Source organism: Peromyscus eremicus, chromosome 6 (genome assembly GCF_949786415.1).
Source record: "Peromyscus eremicus chromosome 6, PerEre_H2_v1, whole genome shotgun sequence".
In the NCBI taxonomy this organism is placed as follows: domain Eukaryota; kingdom Metazoa; phylum Chordata; class Mammalia; order Rodentia; family Cricetidae; genus Peromyscus; species Peromyscus eremicus.
The window spans coordinates 86,794,835-86,812,951 of NC_081421.1; the positions used below are offsets into that span (position 1 = coordinate 86,794,835).

Here is an 18,117-nt window from a genome sequence, read left to right on the forward strand (position 1 = left end):
AATGCTTTTATTGAGTATTTCATACTATATATTTTGATCACATTTATCTTCAACTCCTTTTGACAAAAAGTACTGAGATTTTAAAAAGCGAGCTATTTCCAAAATGTCTTGAATAAACTATCTTCTTTTGTTCTTATCTTCATTTTTTAGTGTAGTTCAAGCATCCAGTAAACATAATGAATTAAAAGCAAAACCTTCCAGAGCAAGATAAACCAGTCTCTATGTAGGCACTCTATATAAGAAAGTCAACCAAGCTATGGTCTTTAAAAACACAGGATTTTTTTTCAGCTTCTTGCTCTTTAGTTATTTTCCATTGTGTTAAAATGTGCCAAGAGCAAACTGGGAAAAAATACAGGTTTATTAACATAACAACACAGCCAAGGCTATTTATCTTTTTGATTGGAAGAGTTGCATTCTTCTGTATCTCCCCTATACTATATTGATTTTAATTTTGTTTACCTGAAATGCATCCCTCATAGCCAATCTATTTAATTGCTTAAAAGATGCTTCTTTTAAAATTATTTCTTGCTCATTTCACTTCTTTCAAAGACAGTTACCAAATGGATTATTTTTGAATGGACACAATTGTAGACCTTAGTAGATACTACATTCAATGTTGACAGTGGCAGGAATTTGCAAAAGGCTTCTTTTCTTGTTTTTAAGCTGATAGTGTTTTGAGAGCAAAAGAAATATTAAATAGGATATGCAATGAAAATTTTGTATGATTTAAGACCACAGCATCTTCTCTGAATTGCTATGGTTTGTAGTAAATTCCACATCAACTGTGAAATATAAACGCAGAGATTTCTACTCTTATGTTCTGCTATTTCTATACTGTTTCCAAATAGAACATGTATTAACCCAGACAATTGATTTGGCTTGACATCAACACTTCATGGCCTACCTCCCAAGTCCCTTGCCTCTATTTACCTTCACCAAAATCAAAATATATAATTTGCCATCTTTTCTTAGACTTTAGCAAAGGTGGACCTCAGAGATACATGGATATGATTATCCAAGTGTTTAACTTACAAAAGAAATAAGTAATGGGCTCAGGTGCAATTTTGTTGTATTATAATCATAATCATTAAAATAAAATGTATTTCTATGCAATAAAATGTTTTTACATAAAAGGAGCTTCTATACACTTATGGAGAATTTCAATTTAAGAAATTGGAGAAAATAAATAATCCTTCCTCACTATGTATACTTTATACATCAAATAAAATATTCATAATGAAAAATAGGCCCCTCAGTTATACATATGGATTGAAAATTTCAGATGTACATTTCATTGTGTATTGTAAAATGGGCAGTTTTCAATGAAATCAAAGCTTAAATTTATGGAGGTGTGGAAAATGAAAAGCAATCGATACATTTATTTAGCAATGTTAGAATTAAACTCAGCGTTTTGCATGTTGCTAAACATAAGCTCTACCACTGAGCAACACTTGAAGCTGACATTTACTACTACTTCTAAGGCTGAAGGAAAACCATATTTAAAGGGAAAAGAATTTCTGCACGGGACCCCCACTCTTTCCCAGACGAAAATAAGGACATATAAGAAAGAATTGAACAGGAGTGTGAGAAATGAATAGCAAGTTGCCAGCAGCTCATAGGACTGAGACAAGCAGATGCTCACTACAATAGAAATTTGCTTTTGCAATGCATTTAGGTCGTAGTTGATCAGACAGCAAATCTTGCAGAGATTGACATTTGGTTAGAGAACTTCTGACAACACAGAAATTGTTTCCTTCAGTATAGAAACTGCCGTTTGAAATATGCTTGTGTTAACCAGTGACTAAGACTTGTAATCATCAAGAAACACATCTGTGAACTGGTTTCCCAATAGCCATGAAGACAACTTTCTGAAATGCTCTGTAGCAAAGTTTATTGCTATTCCTAGGCAAAATCTCTGTTTCCACTTGGTATTCTAGCAGAGAGCATTTTCATGTTTTCTGTAGTTTGTGAATATTTTGTACTAAGTATTGGGTTCCTATCATGACATAAAACAAGAAGAATGATGGCAAATAATAATGAGGTAAAGAGACAAAACACCTCTTTAATGGGGTTTCATGAGTAAGTTGCTTAATTCTAAAGTACGGACAGACACTTTCTGAGTCTGGCTGCAAAATAAAGGTGAACTAATAGAGACATTATAGTCGGTTGCCTTGTCTGCTCCGAATTTTTTTTTGAGTGTGATTTTGAATATAGAATAGAAAATGATCACTAATATGGAGAGCAGAACATCAGTATGTCTCACTGCAATAGATTGGAATAGTTAAAGAAAATGTCAAGAAACCAGTAAATAGCTCTTTAGGCTACCCCATGAGAGGGCAGAGGCAGGCTGCAAAGCAGGAGCAGGAAGAGCACCTTGGGCATGCTGGCATGATGTACAGTTGTTATTTGTCTATAAATGGAGCTGTTTTATGGCAATTTAATACCATTTCTTTGTAAGTGAATAAATACTCATCTTTAAAAATGTATATAGTTTGTAAAGTACTGCCCTTATTAAAGATTCCCAGATGCTTGAAATGTTCATATTTTCATTACACCATGAAAGAGTATGATGGATGTTTTTAAAAAATCAAGTTAAAGCTGAAAGTGTCTCTTTTTCTGACATTGTTATTCAAGTGGATATCAACACGATCTTTGAAGTTCTCACACATTCAGCCCATGGCCAATGTCTGCTTTAGCTATAAACTCTATGAGCTTTCTTCAGTTCTGCTCTCCCAAGAATTATTTGGTTGGCATTTCTTATAACACTTCAGATAAAACGTTAAGATATCCTTGATGTCACATTTGCCTATTATAAGGTTTGGCCAAATCTATTTAATTAGTGGAGGTCCAGTTTAAGTAAGAAAAGCAACAATTACAACTATTATTTATAATAAGCTATATTTTTAAAGATATTTAATATCTATTATCAAATATAATATTAATTAAGAGGGGTTTTAGTATCTCTAAAACATCATAGGTTAAAAAGTGACTATGAGAAGCATCCATATGGCAAAGGACAGCAGCATTCTGACAAGGTAACAGACTACAGAATAACAAAAAGATTTCTACCAACAACACATCTAATCAAGCACCAATATCTAGAATATATAAAGAACTCAAAAAAAAGGACATCAAAAACAAATACCCAATTAAAAATGGAGGATGGTCAGATCCAAGCAGAAAAATTCTCAAAAGATGAAACACAAATGACTAAAAAGCACTTAAGAAAAGGAAATGCTCAACATTTTTTAGTCATCAGGATATTGCAAACTAAAACTATTTAGAGATTTCCTCGAATGGCCAAGATCAATAAAACAAATAACAATAAATCTGATAACATGGTACATTTGTACAACTGAATATTATTCAGCTGTCAAAAAAGTGAAATCTTGAAATTTTCAGGTAAATAGACTGACCTGGAAAAAAAATCATTCTGAGTGGCATAACCCAGAATCAAAAAGACAAATATGGTATATATCTATTTATGTGTGGGTTAAGTGTTTGATAAGTAGCCTGCAGTCTATATAAGCATAGACATTAGTTTTAGAGTACAGGACTGGACAGGGATCTATCTAGGAAAGGGAAATTGATTATATAATTATGGAGAGACTGAGCAGGACTGGATCAAGAATATTAAATGGGAAGGAGAAGGGAAGAGGGGGAAAGGGGAAAGGGAGGAATATGGGATGGGACAGCTAAACATAAACCCCATTTGAGGGACTATATGGAAAAGCCTATTATGGTAGACGCTTCTTAAATATATATTTCATATGTATATATATATATATATATATATATATATATATATATACATATGAAAGAAATGGAAATGGAAAAATGGAATCACCAAATGCCAGGGTAGACAAAACCCCAACTTGGCATCTCTTGCTAGCAAATGAAGCCATCACTGCCAGGAATGAGCCACATCTAATTGAGTTATGCCAAAGGATTACCAAGGAAACTCCCAAATGATTCAAGCTGTTTCCAAGGCTATTGGTTGCCACCCACAAACTGATGGTAAGGTTCATTGCTGAAAACAACATCCACTTAACTCATTAGACATGAAGATGTCCAGCTAGTGCCTACCTAAAGCCATCACCATTACTGACTATTGTTCAAGGTGTTACAAGGTACTCTACACACTACTAGAGGATAATGGTCAACACCAACCCAGACACAAACTGCTCTGAGCTAAAATCATGACCTGCCTGCAAGATATACTGATACAGTAGTGGCACAGTATTGTGGGAGTAACCAATGACTACCTGCGTGGAGTTAAGGCCTGCTTCAAGAGCTAGAACCAGTGTCCAGCATTGCTCAGGTTGCCAAGAACCTGAGACCAGACCATGAACCTTGAGAAAAATCAAAACTGCTTTTCTGCTAATGGAAAGCAGCAATACCATGACTTTTATGGCTCTTCTGCTATACAGGTCAGTGTCTTCCTCAGCCATCAACAGGCTTCCTCCTGTGGTATGGGAATAAATACTGAAACCCAAAATGTTCAGAGTATAAAAGACCTTGGGAAACTCAGTCTTAAATGGGATGTCTCTAATAAATCATTCAAAGTATCCTGCAGAGAAGAGGCAGAAAGACTGTATCGCAGAAAGAGCTAGAGTGGGTTAAAGAAACCAGGCCTTCTAAACACAGGACTGACAGAGACTCTGGCAGCATGCACAGAGCCTGCACAGGTCTAAGACACATGGGGTCCCAGCACTGAGAGATGAAGTGGACACAAGCCCCATCCCTACCTAACCAGAAGCTATCTTTAATTGATAACCACTCATTAAAGAAAACTTAGTTTTCTCCAACAGAGTCTCATCGGTACACAAAACATGCTTAAAGACAGGCCCCACTCCTAGCAGTAGAGAGCCAAAACAAATGGTAATTTTGGAGACTTTGTGTCTTACCATGCTTTGCCTGGGTGTTCTTTTTCCAGACAAGTCTTTTGTTTATATATTATGGCTTCTGCTTTTGTGTTTTGTTGGGATTTCTCTGCGTGTAATTGTGTGGGTCCCTGCTTCTATGTGTGTTTCTTGTGCTTTTTCTTTGGCTCTTTTTTCTGTTTATTTGTTTTGCCCTATTGTGGTACATTTGTTTTTTTTTTTTTATTTTATATTAGTTTAGGAGGAAGAGGAAGAGGAGGAGTATTTTAGATGCCTGTTTGTTTTCTAAAGAAATAAAGAGAGCATATTTGAGTGTCTATGGAGGTGTGGAAGTTCTGGGAGAAGTGGAGCCTGGAGACATCATAATCATAATATATTGCATAAAAATCTATTCTTATCAAAAATATAACAATGTTTTAAGTGATCATCAGAGTTCTTCTACATGAACAGGCATGGTCCTAATGTAACAATCATGGGGTAGCTTTGTGAAGGAGACTCAACTACATGAAAGCAATAAAGAAATAATATGATCAGAATTACAGAAATAGAAATAATATGATCGAAATTAGAGAAATTCAGACCTATGTGAAGAGAATAGAGCTTGAAAGCTTCTTTTTGCTCATTTACCAAAATGTTAGCCCATTCAGTCTTCATCTTGTTGGTTAATCAAAACGGATGGAGAACACAAGAAAATGCTAGTTGGCAATATTAGAGAACAGGGTCTAAGGCAACACAGTCTCTGGAAAATGAAAGTGATTCAGATCTTTGGTAAAGAAGCCAACGAGTAAACACTAACTATATGGTTGACACCTAAAACACAGGTAAGTGCAGACTTCAAACAGGAGCCAACTGTCAAATGAATTCAGTTAAACATGAAACAGTACTAGTGAAATCAAAGAACGTAATGAAATTTGTCACAGTTGTGCACTTCTTTACAAATTATGTCTCAAGTAGGGCTTGGAGTCTAGGGAGATGTCTCTATTGGCTAAGTGCTTACTGTGTAACCTGAAGGACTTGAGTTTGAATTCTGAGCACACATATAAAGGCCACACACAGCAGCATGTTCTTATAATCCAAGTAGGGAGCCTGAGGAAATAGGAGATTCTTTGGTGCTTGATGGCCAACCAGGGAGTCAAATCATTATGCTCTAGGCTCAGCAAGAAATACTGTTTCTACAGGTAAATTGGAGCATTTGTGCATGCACAAATTGCTATTTTTTGAAGAACCCAGGATAATAAAAATATTGTGTAACCTAAAATTTAGTGTTTAAATACAATCAAAATTAACATACTATACAAAAGACAAACTTGATCCATTCTTCTTTATTAATGTATACTGATTACATGAAAATCTTTCTTTATAGCATTTCCATACAAGTCCACATTGAAATGTGTTGATCATTTCCATCATTTCTATTACTCTTTCTTACCCTTCTCTATTCTCCATTTTGTCCTTCAATACCCCTAATATCTCTATTTGCTTTAATATAATTTTACTCTCCTTGATTCCAGTGTTAAAGTAAACATACAATGAAAGCGGGGGAGGGGGGCGGGGGGGGAATAATAATGTAATAGAACCAGCCAGTAGGACAAATAGGGACAAATAGGACATTACAGAAAAAGAATTCTAGCACAATTTTATCTGTTCAAGGAAAAATAGGCTCAGAGGCTGATAGAGGAATGAAGAGGTGGGTAGATATGCAATAACAAGTATAACAAATGTTCATTACAGAGTCAAGATGATGATGATGATAATAGACTTCCTTTATAATTTATGTACATTAAGTTTTTCTCATAAGAAAAGAATAAATGACTCACAAGAATCAAAAGTAGTTTTAACTTGTCTAAATTATTATGCACATAAGCATGCTATCCTAGACTTTTCTGATAACATAAATACTTCTATTGACACATTTTATCAGGATAACATAAATATATTAACTATACTTATGATTATGTATGAGAAATTGGCTTACAGGAAAAAAAGACAAACTTTGTAGGCCAGCAGAGGTATGGAAGCATTGAAATTTAAAAAGATAAAGCTTCACACAGCTATCATTCATTACCCAGGTAAAACCTTTCAAGTTACCTTTTCCCGAGTCTACAGTTCAACCCAGAGCATGTAGTTAATTTTCAATATCCCTTTGGATAATCAAGAAATCAGATGCTAGATTCATCTTTCAGTCACAGTATTAACTGAGAATCATGTATGAAGTATGACAACTTCATCAAAAGCTGGAAAAAAAAAACTACTCATCCTATTTTAAAGAGTCTCCAACTCAGAAGACTTTTACATACTGGCTTTTTGTTTCTTACAGTTAGCGTTGAGTAATAATAAATTCTTAAAAGTTATGAGAACAAAGTAGAAAAATTTGTATGAGTATACATCATAATTCAACAGTGTTAAAATGTGATTAATTACATAATAAGCAATATTGTGTTCCATAGTCATTGTCACGCATATAAGTCATATATTTAAATATGTATATATACATATATATATATATATAATTTCAGTTGTCTGCTATCAAATGGTTATCAAAATTCTTTCTGTGAACAGGAAAATGTATTTTCTAATCAATTTTCTTATTTACATATTTTATAGTCTTACAAGATTTGTTTTGTCTAACAAAATTTTTTTTCCTATGGCAAATTCCAATTAGTTAATAAAGTTACTATATGTCATCAATATGTGTGTGTGTGTATGTGTGTGTGTGTGTGTGTGCAAGAAATTTTTACTATGTACATGTCATGGCTTTTTTAATTTATTTATAAATTTATTCACAGTAGTTAAAACAATTTTATCTTTAGCTATACATTAGAGTGTTAAATTAAATTGTATTATAAATATGACAGTTTATTGTTATGATAGTTGGTATTAATGTCAACTTGCCATGAGTTAGAATCAACTGAGTTAGTAACCTCAACTGAAGAATTGTCCTGGTTACATCAACTGATATGGGAAGACTCACTTCAAGTATTTACAAGATCCCATCCCAGATTAAAAATAAAAAGGGGGCCGGGCGGTGGTGGCGCACGCCTTTAATCCCAGCACTCGGGAGGCAGAGCCAGGCAGATCTCTGTGAGTTCGAGGCCAGCCTGGGCTACCAAGTGAGTTCCAGGAAAGGCGCAAAGCTACACAGAGAAACCCTGTCTCGAAAAACCAAAAAATAAATAAATAAATAAATAAATAAATAAATAAATAAATAAATAAATAAATAAATAATAAAAAGTGGAGCATGGCAGAAAGAAAATTATTCTCTTTTAAGTGTTCTTTTTTCCAAGAAGTCATTTAATACCCATGAAGAAAGCATCACTGTAGGAAATGCTTTTGGGGACCCTACTCTTCATACTGAGTCACCTTGCCCTGCCTTAATTCATGGGGAGGTGCTTAGTCTTACTGTAACTTGATATGACATGTTTTGTTGATCCTCATGGTAGATCTGTCCTTTCCTAAACAGAAGCTATAGAGGAGTGGATTGGGAGGTAGGAACAGGGAGGCGTGGAGGCCTGAGAGAAGGAAGAGGAAACTACAGCCACGATGTAAAATAAATGAATGTTAAAAACAAAACAAACAAACATTGAGCAAATCTAAAATGGTAGGTAGAAAGCTGTGGATACTAAGAAAAGATAAACAGCAAATATGTAAAAGGTGCACTATGGTAGGTTTTGAGGGCTGTAAGCAAAAATATGAAGCAGGAAAGGGGCGTGCTTACACAAGATAAGTAAGAGCAAATTTTACATAAGATGATTGGAGAGGTCACTGGCATAAAAAGCTATCAAATTATACACAACTTTGAATATGATGTTGAGGAAATAAAATGCAATAATTTGGCAAATGTGGTGAGAGGTACTCATAATACTAGCTACTGTGGAGACTAACGCAGGATGATTATGTGAGCTCAGAACTTCAAGACCAACCTGGGAAACACAGTGAAACTGATGGAAAATGAATGGAGGATTAAGAAAGGAGATGTGTAGAAATGTATCCTGATATGATTCCCTTTATTGGCAAAATTGACTATAGGAAAGTAAAGAGCTAAAATAAAGAAAATTATCTGAGTCTGTCTCACTAAGCCAGCATAAAAGATACCCAAGATGGTAATGACAGAGGTCTTAGGAAGCACTCAACTAATGGACATAGTTTGTGTATTTGAATATGATACAATTAGTTCATAAAATTAATGTAAATTTGAAAATAATGGACATGAAAAATCACTAATTTAAATGAGAAAAAAACACTATGTTTGCTAGTTCAAAACCATTCCTACAATAATATTATTGTCACCATTCTCCAGTGAATAAAATGAAGTTGAAAGAGGTTAAATGAAGGAGTCAAAGCAAATCATAAGGGAAAGAGTTGGTGTTTAAAATCACGTCCCCAAGCTAGATGTTTTCCTTTCTGATTTTATGATCCTATGATTAAGGGAAACAAGCATGGGGAGTTGCAGCAGGTGTCAGTCTGAAACTCAGCTTGAATCACAGCTCCTTACATATCTTTTCTATAACCACAGACCAATAAAAACAGAATGGAACTGGGAAATATGGAGTTAGTGACCTCTTTTGTTTTGGATGTAAAAAAACACTTATAATTATGTCCAAGACAAGTCAATTGAAGTCTGAAACTCTAGGAAATATGAATTAAATTACCATCTTTAAAAGGCACCTTAACCTGACAAAAGTAGGACTGAATCACCATAAGAACTTTATGCCTGCCAGGTCCTTAGTCAGGTAACCATGTTTATTCATCAACAAGAAAAAGAATATCTCATACTTCCTACTTTAGACCATAGACTCTGCATTTTAATGAAAGACAAAACCTTAATGAACTATTGATCATATTCATAAAGAGGAGAATCTCCATAGGGTTAGTAGCATTCAATTTATTGATATGAGGAGAATAGCAAAAACTCAATCCCATTGCTTATATAATAGGTCATTGGAGGTTTACAGTTAGTTTTCTTCACTAAATTAATCTATATTCCAGGTTCCCAATGATTTCCAAGGGAACACTGAGCAGATTGGAAGAAAAATCATAGGAGGAAAAACCAATCTATCTAGCTCTACACTGTAGAGATGCATGACCATACATGTCTTGGGGTTGATAATCTTGTGAATTTAGAGATTCCACAGAATGAATACACAGAAAGGTAGGATAAGAATTCACAGAAGAAAACTTAATATATACATCACTGTAAAATTTATTTGACCAATATTTTTCTGTCCTAGAGAATATGGCATGCATTAACAAACTATTGCATGACTACATATGTGCAAATGGTATCTTTTCCTTAAATATGTGATAGTTTAATGAATTCAAAACATAACCAAGAATAATTAAAATTCTAGAGTTAATTGCAATGTGCCATTAAAGAAATGTAGATAAAGCAATAAAGGAATTCAGGAGTGGATCTCTTTCCAACTATGCAGAGGACAGGCAGCAATCCTCAAAGATAATAAGTTGATATCCGGTGACTGAAAGTGAATTAAGTAATTAAGTAAAATATAAAGTAAGATCTTGGCAGTGCAAAAATCCGTCTTTAATGACTCACCAGAGACTCAGAGGGGAAAATCACAGCAAAGTCCACTATACATTTCCTTACTGAAAGGAAGTCTAAATGAATGTCTCTAAAAGTGAGTACCGATAACACAATGTAGCTTTTACGTTATGATTCAGTATCCTCACTGACTGTCATTTATTCTTGTGTCTTCTAATGGAACATTACATACTATTTGGTTTGAATAGGATCCACATGGGTTAGAAGTTTATTCATTAGCATAATAACTAATTCTTGGTCTCTTTTAAAATGTACAATCATTTTTCATCACACCTTTCTTGAAAGAATTAAGTGAAAGCTGTATAATGACATACATTGATATCCCTCTCCAAACGTCTTCTCTACACAGATTGCATCAAATTTACACATCACACTACAGAAAATAACTCTTTTTTGTCAGCCTGCATCTGTCACCGTAGGTCACTTGAAACATTCTTAGCTGTGAGTATGATGAAGTAATATCTTCATTAATTCAAGAAATTTTGGTAAATTTTCATAAGAGCAACATGATCCAAAATTTCGATCCTACCAGAAATGTTATATGTTGTGATAACAAAATACCCTAGACTGGCTAATTTACAAAGAATTGGAATGTATTTCCTCCTAGTTTTACAGGCTGAAAATTCCACGAGCAACATGTTAGTAGGCTGAGTTGTCTGATGAGAGCTGGTTTGCTTTGACACTGCAACTTCTAGAGCAGTGGTTCTCAACCTGTGGGTTGCAACCTCTTTGGGAGTCAAACAACCCTTTCACGGGAGTCACATCAGATAGCCTGCATTTCAGATATTTACATTATGATTTATAACAGTATCAAATGTAACAATGAAATAATTTTATCATTGGAGGTCACCACAATATGAACTATATTAAAGGGTTACACTATTAGAAAGGTTGAGAATCACTGCTGTAGAAAGAAGGAATTTACATCGTCATGTGACTTAAATGGTAGGACAAGATCATCTATTGCTGCCTGAACTCCAGAGTCTAATTAGTGGCCATTGATCTCATAATGAGAACACATGATGCAGTGGCATAGCAGCCAAATCTCTTTTTAAACATCTCATCTTTGGATATGATCGCATTGGCAACACTGGGATTTCAGAGGAGGCGTTCAACATATAGCAATAGGGAATCACATTTATTTTTCTTTTACGTTTTTACTCTTAAGTTCACAAACACAAGTGTGAAATAAATAAGGTTTCCCTTCATATACAAATGTAAACCTTTCTCTGTCCCTTCGCGCACCAACACTTCTTTCAAAGATAAAGTCCCCTTCTCTATAACCCTCTCATTTCTCTAAATCTACTCAGAGTGGCCTCAAATGGACAAAATATGAATATAAACTATATTTAGCCATTTTATTGATTAAGGAGTTACCAAATACATAGAATCCTTTCACACATACACACACACATACACACACACACACACACACACACACACACGAGAGAGAGAGCTCTGAGCAACAAGACCCTGTGTAAAATTACATCATTACATCATTGTTTCACAGTGAGAAGGGTAGGCATCAGATTTTACATTTCCTGTGTATCCTACAAAATGCTAGATGTTTCACTTCTCCTTCCAAATCTTCACCAGAATAATTGCTTATAACTGACCCTAAGTAAAAATCTGTGACTGAAATAGCATAAGAAAACCTAAGGATATCTATTTCATCTTAGCCTAACACTAGCCTAATAGACTTATGAAGCTGCCACATAAAGCATAAGGGAACTTCAGACTCAAGTTTAACTCTGATATTTTAAAACATGTTTTTTCAGATAGGATCTTGTTGGAACTGCCCAAGCTGGAGAAAAATCCACTCACAGTCCCAGGCAAGTTTAAAATTACCTGATCCCCTCTCTCAGTGAGAAAATTATAGGTGTGTGTCACCACAATCAGTTGTACATACAATGATGTAAAAGTTTCTCTGGACTTATTATCTATCATTTTGATGTACCTATCAAACTATATTCTATACCAAGGGCTCAATATTTTTTCTGTAAGCATTAAATGTTAAACAAATAATTGATTTGGGATCCTTCCTTTGGTCTTTTCCATTCATTCAATTCATTAACTCATGTATTTTACAATCCTTAAACTATTCTTAACTCATGCTACTATCAAATAGGCCAAAGGTGTATGTTGCCTATGATCAGTATTTTGCAGACTAATCCTCTTCAGTCATACAATATATTAACTTAAAAGTATATCTGTTATTAATACTATTGTTATTACTTTTATTATTATTATTTACCTCTTTTTTGTTGTTTTTGAGACAGAGACTCTGGCTGTCCTGGAACTCTCTCTGTAGATCAGACTGGCTTTGAACTCAGAGACCACCTGCCTCTGCCTCCTGAGTGCTGGAATTAAAGGCAAGTGCCGCTGCCTGGTTTTATATCCATTATTTTTAAATCTTCACATATTATCAGCAAATATATCCTTGTATAGGATTTCCTTTAAAAAATACATTTTTTAGCTTTCTACATCTATAAAATCCAAACTTATCCTTCACTGTTCAAACAAATGCATTTATTCCTCGGAAAGCATTTATAATTTGTGTTTTGGTTAGGCTTTTGTGAGCTTGACCCACACGAGTGTCAACTGAGAAAAGGGGAACAGCATTTGAGAAAAATCATATCCACCTGTAAGTAAGCCTATGGCACATTTCTTGATTACTGTTCAATATGGGAGGACCCAACGCACTGTGGAAGGAGGCCTCCCTGAGCAAGTGGTACCAGGTTATACAAGTACCTGTAAACAAAATAAAACTTGCCGGGCGGTGGTGGCGCACGCCTTTAATCCCAGCACTCGGGAGGCAGAGCCAGGCGGATCTCTGTGAGTTCGAGGCCAGCCTGGTCTCCAAAGCGAGTTCCAGGAAAGGCGCAAAGCTACACAGAGAAACCCTGTCTCAAAAAAACAAAAAAAAAAAAAAAGAAAAAAAAAAAAAACAAAATAAAACTTTACTTCCCCTAGTTGTCTTTGGTCAGGGTTTTATCACAGCAAAAGGAAATCAAATTAGGATAATAAGCTACATGCTCTAACTCCAAAATAATTTTTAACATAACTCAAATAATACCTTGTAACTATTAACTTCTGTTCATATATTTCTTCAGTGCACCATGATGTTCATGAAATCATTGGCCAGGTCCGTGTTCTGATTCCTCAACAGTCAGGACAATCGCTGGCGCACCATAGAGGTCTCATGTGTAGTCATCTGAATTGTAACCACATGGGTGTCACTTTGTCTCTGCTCCTACAGGATTCAAAGCTGCAACAAAGGCTGAAGCAGCGAAACTGTGGAATAGAAGTGTGGAACCAAACCCGCTGCAAAAGAGAATATTTACTTCACTATTAGAAACCTGGCCACAGGAGTCTTGTGGTGTTTGGCGGTGTGTCCTTTATTCTGTGGGAGTGGCAAATGAGTCACATTATTGGGTTGGTGCAATTTTAAAACAGAGTGAAGCAGCCCATGGGAAAGCACTTACTTTCTCATACAGATTTTAAACCAATCTCAGGCATTTGTATTGGACACTCTGGTTGATTGATACAGAGAACAGTTCCATCCATAATTTTATAGCTAATGGTGTGGTGAGTTATATATAGTAGCAATTAAGGAGGATAAAATGGTTAGATAGAATCGGATGCCTCAAGTGATCTTCTGATTCAGAATGATTTTCTGACCTAGACACTTTAGAGTATTTGGTCAATTGCAGACATCCCTCTCTGGTGCATTACCTGCTTTTGAGTTTAACATTTGAATTAAAAAAAAAATAATAGAATTAACATTCTTCTTTGAAGGAGAAAAGAATGAAAATTCCATAAGAACGTGGTTCTTTCCTACTCTTCCCAAAGTAACAAAAAATTATAGACTTTGTCCAGCAGATGAATCTGATAATTACTACTCTGGGGAAGTTTGAGGAAAAAATATAAAGAAAACTGTGTTGCTTCAAAAATTATTGCTTCAATGCAGGGCAGTGGTGGTACATGCCTTTAATCCCAGCACTTGAGAGGAAAAGGCGGGTAGATCTCTGGGAGTTCAAGGCCCGCCTGGTCTACAAAATGAGTTCTAGGACAGCCAGAGATGTTACACAGAAAAACTGTCTTGAAAAAAAAAAAGAGAGAGAGAGCCAAAAAAACAAAAAATATTGCTTCAATGCTGAATGCCATGGGAAAGATTTTTGAGCAATGTATGGGGACAGCAAAATAAGGGTCCACCATCTGAAACAACTACAAGGTAAGATTACAGGGCCACTTGCTGTGCAGGAAGCCAAACTGATACAAGAAAACCCGCACATTAAACTGTCCATGTGTAAGACATGTTTTCTAAGTACCAACTGCTATCAGATGGAATGCAGATATAAACTGGGTAGAAACCAGTTTCAGGAATGTTTTATGAAAGCAAAGAAATCTAGGATTCCATGACACTTCACACTTCATATATTTTTTTTTTACATTTTATATAGAAACAGTTTTTTTTGGTCAATGTTTTTTTTTGTTTGTTTTTGTTTTTAAATTTTTATTTTGCAATACAATTAAGTTCTACATACAGGCACAGATTCTCTTGTTCTCCCCCCTCCCCCCCCCTCACCTTCCCCCCAGCCCGCCCCCCATTCCAATCTCCTCCAGGGCAAAGCCTTCCCCACAGACTGAGATCAACCTGGTGGACTCAGTCCAGGTAGGTCCAGTCCCCTCCTCCCAGGCCGAGCCAAGGGACCCTGCATAGGCCCCAGGTTTCAAACAGCCAACTCATGCAATGAGCACAGGACCCGGTCCCACTGCCTGGATGCCTCCCAAACAGATCAGGCCAATCAACCCACTCAGAGGGCCTGATCCAGTTGGTGACCCCTTAGCCATTGGTTCATATTTCATGTGTTTCCGTTTGTTTGGCTATTTGTCTCTGTGCTTTATCCGACCTTGGTCTCAACAATTCTCTCTCATATAAACCCTCCTCATTCTCGCTAATTGGACTCCCAGAGATCCACCTGGGGCCTAGTCATGGATCTCTGCATCCAGATCCCTCAGTAGTTGGATGAGGTTTCTAGCACGACAATTAGGGTGTTTGGCCATCCCATCACCAGAGTAGGTCAATTCGGACTGTGTCTCGACCATTGCCAGCAGTCTGTTGTGGGGGTATCTTTGTGGATTTCTGTGGGCCTCTCTAGCACTTTGTTTCTTCCTATTCTCATGTGGTCTTCATTTACCATGGTCTCCTATTCCTTGTTCTCCCTCTCTGTTGTTGATCCAGCTGGGATCTCCCACTCACCCAAGCTCTCTTTCCTTCGACCCTCGCCCTTCACTACCCCCATTCATGTCCAGGCTGTTCATGTAGATCTCATTCCATTTCTCTGTCATTGGGTGATCCCTGTGTCTTTCTTGGGGTCCTGTTTTCCAGGTAGCCTGCCGGGTAATGTGAGTAGCAGTCCAGTCATCCTTGTTCCACATCTAGTATCCTGCTATGAGTGAGTACATACCATGTTTGTCTTTCTGAGTCTGGGATACCTCACTCAGGATGATTTTTTCTAGGTCCATCCATTTGTCTGCAAACCTCATGATGTCATTGTTTTTCTCTGCTGAGTAGTATTCCATTGTGTATATGTACCACATTTTGTTTATCCATTCTTCAGTTGAAGGGCATCTAGGTTGTTTCCATGTTCTGGCTATTACAAACAATGCTGATATGAACATAGCTGAACAAGTGCTCTTGTGGTGTGGTTGAGCATTCCTTGGGTATATGCCCAAGAGTGGTATAGCTGGATCTTGGGGGAGATGGATTCCCAATTTTCTAAGAAAGCGCCATATTGATTTCCAAAGTGGTTGCACAAGCTTGCATTCCCACCAGCAGTGGGGGAGAGTTCCCCTAGCTCCACATCCTCTCCAGCATAAGGTGTCTTCAGTGTTTTTGATCTTAGCCATTCTGACAGGCGTAAGGTGGTATCTCAGAGTTGTTTTGATTTGCATTTCCCTGATGATTAGGGATGTTGAGCAATTCCTTAAATGTCTTTCAGCCATTTGAGTTTCCTCTGTTGAGAATTCTCTGTTTAGTTCTATAGCCCATTTCTTAATTGGACTGTTGGGCATTTTGATGTCTAATTTCTTGAGTTCCTTATATATTCTGGATATCAGTCCTCTGTCAGATGTGGGATTGGTGAATATCTTTTCCCATTCTGTAGGCTGTCGCTTTGCTTTGTTGACCTTATCCTTTGCCCTACAAAAGCTTCTCAGTTTCAAGAGGTCCCATTGATTGATTGTTTCTCTCAGTGTCTGTGCTACTGGTGTTCTATTTAGAAAATGGTCTCCTATGCCAATGCGTTCAAGACTACTTCCTACTTTCTCTTCTAGCAGGTTCAGAGTAGCTGGATTTATGTTGAGGTCCTTGATCCACTTGGACTTAAGTTTTGTGCACGGTGATAGATATGGATCTATTTGCAGCCTTCTACATGTTGATATCCACTTTTGCCAGCACCATTTGTTGAAGATGCTTTCTTTTTTCCATTGTGCACTTTTGGCTTTTTTGTCAAAAATTATTTGTTCATAGGTGTGCGGATTAATGTCAGGGTCTTCAATTCGATTCCATTGGTCCACATGTCGGTTTTTATGCCAGTACCAAGCTGTTTTTATTACTGTAGCTCTATAGTACAGCTTGAAGTCAGGGATCGTGATGCCTCCAGAGGTTGTTTTATTGTACAGGATTCTTTTGGCTATCCTGGGTTTTTTTGTTTTTCCATATGAAGTTGAGTATTATTCTTTCCAGGTCTGTGAAGAATTGTGTTGGTATTTTGATGGGGATTGCATTGAATCTGTAGATTGCTTTGGTAAGATTGCCATTTTTACTATGTTAGTTCTGCCTATCCATGAGCATGGGAGATCTTTCCATTTTCTGACATCTTCTTTAATTTCTTTTTTCAGGGACTTAAAGTTCTTGTCATATAGGTCCTTCACTTGTTTGGTTAGTGTTACCCCAAGGTATTTTATGTCATTTGTGGCTATAGTAAAGGGTGATGTAGCTCTGATTTCCTTCTCCGCTTTTTTGTCCATTGTATATAGGAGGGCTACTGATTTTTTTGAGTTGATCTTGTATCCTGCTATGTTGCTGAAGGTGTTTATAAGTTGTATCAGTTCCTTGGTGGAATCTTTGGGGTTGCTCAAGTATACTATCATGTCATCTGCAAATAGGGAAAGCTTGACTTCTTCCTTTCCAATTTGTATCCCCTTAATCTCCTTATGTTGTCTTATTGCTCTGGCTAGAACTTCAAGTACTATATTGAATAAGTATGGGGAGAGCGGACAGCCTTGCCTCATTCCTGATTTTAGTGGAATTGCTTTGAGTTTCTCTCCATTTAATTTGATGTTGGCTGTTGGCTTGCTGTAAATTGCCTTTATTATGTTTAGGTATGTTCCCTGTATTCCTGATCACTCCAAGACCTTTATCATGAAGGGGTGTTGGATTTTGTCAAATGCCTTTTCAGCATCTAGTGAGATGATCATGTGGTTTTTTTCTTTGAGATTGTTTATATGGTGTATCACATTGACAGACTTTCGTATGTTGAACCATCCTTGCATCCCTGGAATGAATCCTACTTGATCATGGTGGATAATTGTTTTGATGTGTTCTTGGAGTCTGTTTGCCAGTATTTTATTGAGTATTTTTGCATCAATGTTCATGAGGGAGATCAGTCT

General features: G+C 36.4%; 1 pseudogene; it reads right to left on the reverse strand.

The window, feature by feature from the left end:
- The window catches only part of LOC131913847 (TIP41-like protein), a 66,012-nt pseudogene that overhangs the window by 16,805 nt on the left and 31,090 nt on the right, over positions 1-18,117 (reverse strand).